The sequence below is a fragment of the Epinephelus moara genome, chromosome 22 (genome assembly GCF_006386435.1).
Source record: "Epinephelus moara isolate mb chromosome 22, YSFRI_EMoa_1.0, whole genome shotgun sequence".
Taxonomy (NCBI): Eukaryota; Metazoa; Chordata; class Actinopteri; order Perciformes; family Serranidae; genus Epinephelus; species Epinephelus moara.
In genome coordinates, this window is record NC_065527.1 from 31,993,676 (window position 1) to 32,001,170 (window position 7,495).

A 7,495-nucleotide genomic window follows, 5' to 3' on the forward strand; every position below is an offset into this window, starting at 1 on the left:
GTGTGGGATATACCACTACTAGGAATGGGAGGGGGGGACTAAATCTTTTAAGATTTAAATAGCACATTATTGCGCTTTTATAATGAGCACCGCTTACATTGTGCTTTTAATAAATACTACTGCATTGTTCAAAAATTATTAATTGTGTCTCAAATTATTCTAGGGGGGTACAGCTTTATTGAAGGGGGAGTCATGTCCCCCCTGTCCCCCCCGGGATTTCCGCCCCTGTCGGGCCTGTTCAAAGCTCCCGCTTATAGTTTCAGCTAATTTTTTTATCCGTCCGACATGCAACTTAACTGTTCTGGTTCACTCTCACCACTCTTGTAGCATTGTTTTCAGAGGAAAAAGCTCTAAAACCCCACTGTACTCCACCTACTCAACAGCAAACAGCAGACATACACAGTCAGCAACTAGCAAGTGAACATGGTGGAGCATTTAGCAGCTAAGAGGACAGATATTTCCCTCAGGAGTTGGTGGAGACCAAAAACAGAGCTAAAAAAGAGAGAATAATGAATTCATCAGGTGGGCACAACCTGCCTGTTCAAGGCAAGAATGCCACGCCGTTATTCCACCTCGCTGTTCTGTATAAAAGGTATGATCATGAAATGAGGGGACAAAGATGTCTCGCCTTGAAGCTGGCAGCGGAGGTACTTACAGAGCCGACTTGACGTCTGTGTATAGTGTGAACCGACAGGACAGGGCGGCTGTGATGTTTTAATGATGTGTTATGCGTGCGACCCCCCCCCCCGCTGGGAGATTTTAATAGCGGCTGATAGTAGTTAGTGGCAGCTTAAAATGTCTGAAAATTGGGGAGACAATGTCCATTGAGTTACAGGAACTCTTCTTCCAGGGAGTCCTGGCCAAGACTGGCGGCAAAGGAGCTCCTTACCCTCCGAGCAGAGGACAAGATCAGCCGCCATTGCCATTGTTATTGTTTATAAAGTGCTGCCGACGTGTATGTTTCATGCCACACTAAACTCTGATGCTGGTGTGCAACACATCACACCTCTTTTGCTTCTGGAACACCAACATGCTGTCTAAAGTTACACACTGGGGCACCATTATGCTGATGCTGTTTTGTTCTGTAAATAGAGCAAAGGTGGCATAATGAAGGATCTTTTTCACAGAAGTTCTGTGTAAAAAGACCTAAAGACTCTCTAGGCAGCGATTTGCTGACAGGTTCGCCATATCAGCTTAAAGGTGACTATATGTAAACATAACATTAATATATAGTCACCTTTAAGCTGATATGTTAATGTTATGTAAACATAACATTAACATATCAGCTTAAAGGTGACTATATGTTAATGTTATGTTTACAATTTGTTTTTGCTGCTCACAAGAAAAAAAAAGAGAAACAGCAGATCAATTTAAAAAATAAAGAAATAAAACAGACATATACAGAGCAAAATACCAGGTGCAGCTGTGTGTAAATTAAGTGACAGGACTTAATTTGTCTGCATCACATTCAGAGATCCTGCTCTGGTCTACTGTCTGCCTTCAACTGGAGCGGGAGAAGAGGAGAAGCTGGGGACTGGAGTTGAGCACCCTGGGGAGACACCGAGCCGACTCCAGAGAAGTAGGTCACTGGAGCAGAGTATATTCTGGGGCATGGAGAGACCAATTACAGGAGCAGCTCAATTATAGCGAAAGATTAATCTGCGGAGTCGATCACTTTCTGACCTCCCCATGTGTCTGGGCATTGATGTGCTCGTTGATGTGCTCGTCTCAAACACAAGTTTCACCAACAAGCACGGAAATAAATAGCTGGCGTGTGTGTGTGTGTGTGTGTGTGTGTGCGCATGCATGCGGTTGTGTGTGCGTGCATGTGCAGCTGCTTTCAGACTCATTTTTCAAAACAAGCTGGTAGCAGCACCTAAAAGTTTCACACCTCCCTGACCGACGAGTCACTGTATAAAGGTCAGGGTCTATTTCAGGATATAGGAGTTGAGGGCTGCTTCAGAACGAGGCCAGAAATATCTGCTGCTCTTTCATTATTTTACCAACCAGAAATTCTTCTTTCTAAAGCAGAACAAGGACGTTCAAACACCAGCTGATTGTCTCTCAATGTGGATACTCAAAAAGACTCGAGCTGCAACTAACAATTATTTTCATTATCAATTAATTCACAGTTAAGCGATCAATTGTTGGGTCTATAAAACATCAGAAAACAGTAAAATACACTCATCGCATGATGGCCGGAGTGGCAGACACGAGCTGAGACTGTCCCTACAACTCGTCCAAAAACTCAGTAAATCAGTCAATATTATGCTCCAGTATTTAACTGTGGCCTGAGACCTTCTGGTCTCCTTTAATATTTTAAATCACAGACTCCAGATAAGGCAAGGTAAGCTCACAAAATCAAAGGAAATAAGTGTTTTGTTTGGTGGGAACATGCGGACGCTCCGATCGCTGCGCACGTTACTATGTACCGACTGCTATTTTTGGAAAATATCCTCTGTATTTTGGCCTACTTTGTTTAAACTGTCAAACCACACCATGCAAAGCAGAAAAGAACCGGACTCTAAACGGATCCGCGTACAGCTGGAATCAAGTGACTCAGATGAAAATGCAATGGCACTTAGCACTGAAGATCGGGAGATGCTGCACACTATCTCTACTCAACTAAAAAAACTGGACATTCTGAAAGAACTGAAAGCAGATGTGTTGGATTTGAAACACTCCGTGGAGTACAACAATGGTCTAATTGAAGAGCTAAAAAAGGAAAATAAAGCTCTGCAGACGGGGGTTGCACACTTACAATCAGTGACTACAAGCTTGACAAATGCTAACACAAAACTCAAGGTGACCCTACTAGATCTCCAATGTAGAGGCACGCGGGATAATCTCCTGTTCATGGGGATAGAAGAAAAAGAGACGGAAACTTACGAAACATTGGAGGTCATTATGAGGAAGTTTGCAGGAGCATCTCAAAATTCAAGAGGAGGATGTTATGAAAATCCAACTGGAGTGTGTTCATAGGCTTGGGTCCCGAAAAGAGCACATCAGTGGTAAACCAAGACCAGCTCTGAAGCTCTAAATGTAAAGATCAAGTCCTTGGCCTTAACAAGAGACTGAAGGGTACACAATTCTATCTGAGCAATCAATATCCAGCAGAAGTTGTGGAAAAACGGCGAAAGATCATCCCGATCATGAACACTCTCAGACAAAAAGGAAACAAAGTCCGTCTCATAGCCGACAAGTAGTATGTGAACAGTTAGCTATACCAGGGTTAGGGCTGGGCGGTATGACAAAATTTTCATATCACGGTTTTAAGAAAAAATCATATCGGTTTCACGGTATTTTGCTTAGGTTCGGCCAACTTGACATGCTGCTGTGTTGTGCTATGGCCTATTCAAGTGCCGGAATTTGTTATTTACCTGACAACGCCTGAACACAACACACGCTCCGTTCCATTCATTTGGGCTCCACTGACTGCGTATGGAAGCGACACGAGAAGCCAGCGGGGTTGTTTGCCGAGCCGAGAGGCTGCATGTAGGCTGCATGAAATGTTAAAGCATTTTCCACCTAAGTTATTACATATATTTGAGTTATCTACAAGTTTACTGTACTGTTTGTCATCTACTCGCTTTCAAATGTCCGCCACGGACATTTACACAATGTCACGGATAAACATGGGTAAATGCATGAAAAAAAATCATCACATATCACCTCTGATAATGGTTTATTCATTTAAAAACACATTGTGCTCGTTTAGCACACTATTTCATGTAGTTTTTATCTGCTGGAGGGTCGCGTAGGGGAGCGTAGCGCGACAAAAATAGAAGAGCCGCGTAAAATAGAGAGTTGTCGCGCGACAGACGGGGGTTGTCGCGCCGCTCCCGTTGCCGGTGGAGCCGCTGTAATTGATTAACAGGGGGGCGAGCTGCTACGGGACTCGCGCTGCAGACGTGTCGCGCCGCTGACGTGCCCGGTGGAGCCCGGCCGTAACTGTCTCGGACTCGGGACGGGTCGTCTTCGGTCAGGAAAATGCGGTCCGAGCCGTGCTCTAGTGTGCTCACCTGTGTGTGTGCGCTTTGTCTGTGTGTGTGTGTGTGTGTGTGTGTGTGTGTGTGTGTGTACACATCGGGGCGAAACTCCGCCGTGCGCGATACAGAGGGCAGAGGAGAATTGTAAACGGCGGTGCGCCGCTGCTAGTTGCATATAGGGGAAACACTGCTCTTTTTGGTATGAGTTCTTCTGGGTCATCGTGTACAGTTGCTTTGCTTTCAGGACTCTCTCCGGCAGCCATTCTCGCCTCTAAACTTTTCTATGCTCTCACTCTCACCCGCTCAAGCGTGCCTGTGGTGTGCAGCGGTGAAATGGGTCCCCGCTGAAACACTTTCCCACCGCGCACGTTCCGGACGTTGTTTGGGCTATTCACCGGTATTGCAGTATATGAAAAATTCATATCATAATGAAAATAAATACCGGTTTTTGGTACAAACCGGTATACCGCCCACCCCTAACCAGGGTGATACTTTATAACTTGAAAATCACAGAAGATTGCAAGAGACGGTGAATGAATGAATAAATGAATAACATCACTCAACCTACGACTATGAGCGCCTCTGATTGGTTGAGAAAGTTTCCGTGTACACTGCTCACCTAGCAACGACTGTCTATGAGGCGTGCCTTAAAGGGATGCATTCAAGTGCCCTTCATAATAATAACCTTAAATCTGGACTAATTTCCTTAGCCTTTTCTTTCTTATTTTTTTCTTTAATTGTTACACAGGAGCTAATTTGGGTCTTTGGATGGGTTTTTCCTTCTTTCTTCTTTTTTCTTTCTTTTGTTTCTTCTTCTGTTAAGTAAAGGACTATGGATTGTAGGAGGGTAGATGGGGTTTCTGTTATCTGTTATGTGTTTTATGTTTCTGTAGTCTATATGTTTGATATTATGTGTGGTAGGTTCTGGTCGATAAATAACACCAGAAATGAACCCAACCGCAGTAGATTCTTATCAGAGATTAATTCCAATAAAGATAAAGTTATGAATAATATCTATGTCTAATAGAAATATAGTAAGTGATGACATAGGCATTGCAAGTTACAACTTTAATGGTCTTGCTGATAGCAAAAAAAGTCGTATTATATTCTTATGGTTGAAAGAAAAGAAACAGCATATCTTTTGTTCGCAGGAAACACACTCAGCAAAGGTGAATGAAATATCTTGGATTAAACAGTGGGATGGTCCGATCTATTTTTCTCATGATCAACGTAATTCAAGGGGTGTCATGATTCTCTTTAAGAAACATTTTGATTTCAAATTATGCTCAGTTCATACAGATTTAATGGGAAGGTGGATAATCCTAAACTTGATAATACAAGAAGAAAAAGTTTGTTTAATTAATATTTATGTGCCAAACACAGATGAACCACATTTTTTTTGATGAAATAGGGACTCAATTGTTAGACACTGATGGAAAAATCATTATGTTGGGAGATTTTAATACTGCCGACCGAAAAGGAAATTCTGTTACTATCACCCACATGCACATACAAAAATTTGCAACCTTAAGGATACCTTACACTTAGTTGATATTTGCCGTTTCAGGAACCCAAATTTGAGAAGATATACCTGGAGAAGACAGAACCAGGCTAGTGGGATCAATTATTTTTTAATCTCATTTTCCTTGACCCCAAAAGTTACAAGCGTTTTAATTGAGGATAAAACAAGATCGGATCATCATCTTATTTCATTAAATATTTCTGTAGTAGAGAATAGGTGTGGTCCAGGGTATTGGAAATTCAATCAGAGTCTTCTTCAAGATTAATGTATTTATAAGACAGAGAAGTTTATTAGTGATTTTTTTATAACTAACACTGGGACAGCTAACCCACTGACGGTTTGGGATGCCTTTAAATGTTCATTTAGAGGACGTGATTGCTTACTCGTCTTGGAAGGAAAAAAAAAAGAAAATTAAAGGAGCAAACCTTAAAAACCGAAATCGAAAGCCTGACTCACTATATAGAAAATTCCACTGATATATCTACTGACCTAGTAAATGACTTATAGAATAAACAGAAGGAACTAGATTGTCTAATTGAAGATAGATCATATAAGAGTTGAGGCAGAATGGATGGAAGAAGGCGAGAAATTGTTTTTGAGACTTCAAAAAAGAAATTTTTCAAAAAAGAATATTACTAACCTTGTTTCAAATAATGGGGAAAAACTAAATAGACAGTCTGATATCTTAAAGGAGGAAGAAAAATATTTTACTAAGATTTTCTCCCTCCATCCGCAAACTATTCAGATAGATAGTGAATGTTGCCAAAACTTTTTCCCAGAAAGTTATACAAGAAAATTAACCAATATTCAAAAAGAGTTATGTGAAGGCCTCATTACAGAAGAAGAACTCAATATTGCTACAATGTCCTTTAAAGCAGGCAGAACTCCTGGATTAGATGGAATAGAAGTTTATCAGAAATTCTTTGACTTTATTAAGAGACCATTACTTTCTTGTTTTAATTTCACATATAATGTCGAGTATCTGTCTACTTCTCAAAAAGAGGGCCTTATTTCACCTCTTCTTAAACAAGAACCCAATGGCCAATATAAGGACCCAGTATATCTTAAGAACTGGAGTACAATCACACTTCAATGTTACGATGTCAAGATACTTGCAAAGTGTATAGCTCACAGATTGAACAAAGTATTATCAAATATTATTCATCAGGATCAATCAGGCTTTATGCAGGGTCGCTTCATTGGTAATAATATAAGACATTTGGTAGAAGTTATGGAAAACTATGAATTAAGGAAAAAGACTGGCTTGATATTTATCACTGATTTAGAGAAGGCCTTTGACAAAATTTGTTTAGATTTCATTTTTAAGAGTTCGGAATTCTTTAATTTCGGCGAATCGTTGATTAATTGGGTTAGAGGGCTTTATAATGGCACCAGCTGCAAAATTGTTAATAATGGATATATGTCTGGGTCTATTCCTCTATTAAGAGGGGTAAAGCAAGGGTGTCCACTGTTTCCTCTATTAAGAGGGGTAAAGCAAGGGTGTCCACTGTCCCCATATCTGTTTATAATTGCAATTGAAATGTTAGCAATTAAAATAAGATCAAATATCGAGGTGGAGGGGCTTGAAATGGGGTGTCTAAAAACAAAAATATCAATGTATGCAGATGATGCTAGTTTCCTGATAAGTCCAAAACTCTCTTGTTTGAAAGCCCTCCTGGAAGATTTAAAACTTTTTTCTAAAATATCTGGTCTAAAACCAAATTTTGGGAAATGTGTGATTCTCAGAATAGGTGCTTTAAAGGGTACAAACTTCCCAATTATATGGACCAACGGGCCAGTTAATGTACTTGGGATCATATTTCTCCTGTTTTAGTTTCTCTGCACTGGCTCCCTGTAAAATCCAGAATTGAATTTAAAATCCTATTGTTAACTTATAAAGCTCTAAATGGTCAGACTCCGTCATATCTTAGAGAGCTCATAGTGCCTTATTATCCCACCAGAACACTGCGCTCTGAGAACGCAG

At 40.7% G+C, this 7,495-nt stretch overlaps 1 protein-coding gene across 1 annotated transcript in view; it reads right to left on the reverse strand.

The window, feature by feature from the left end:
• tmem65 (transmembrane protein 65) overlaps positions 1-7,495 on the reverse strand; it is an 86,951-nt gene that overhangs the window by 34,139 nt on the left and 45,317 nt on the right. The window lies entirely within an intron of this gene.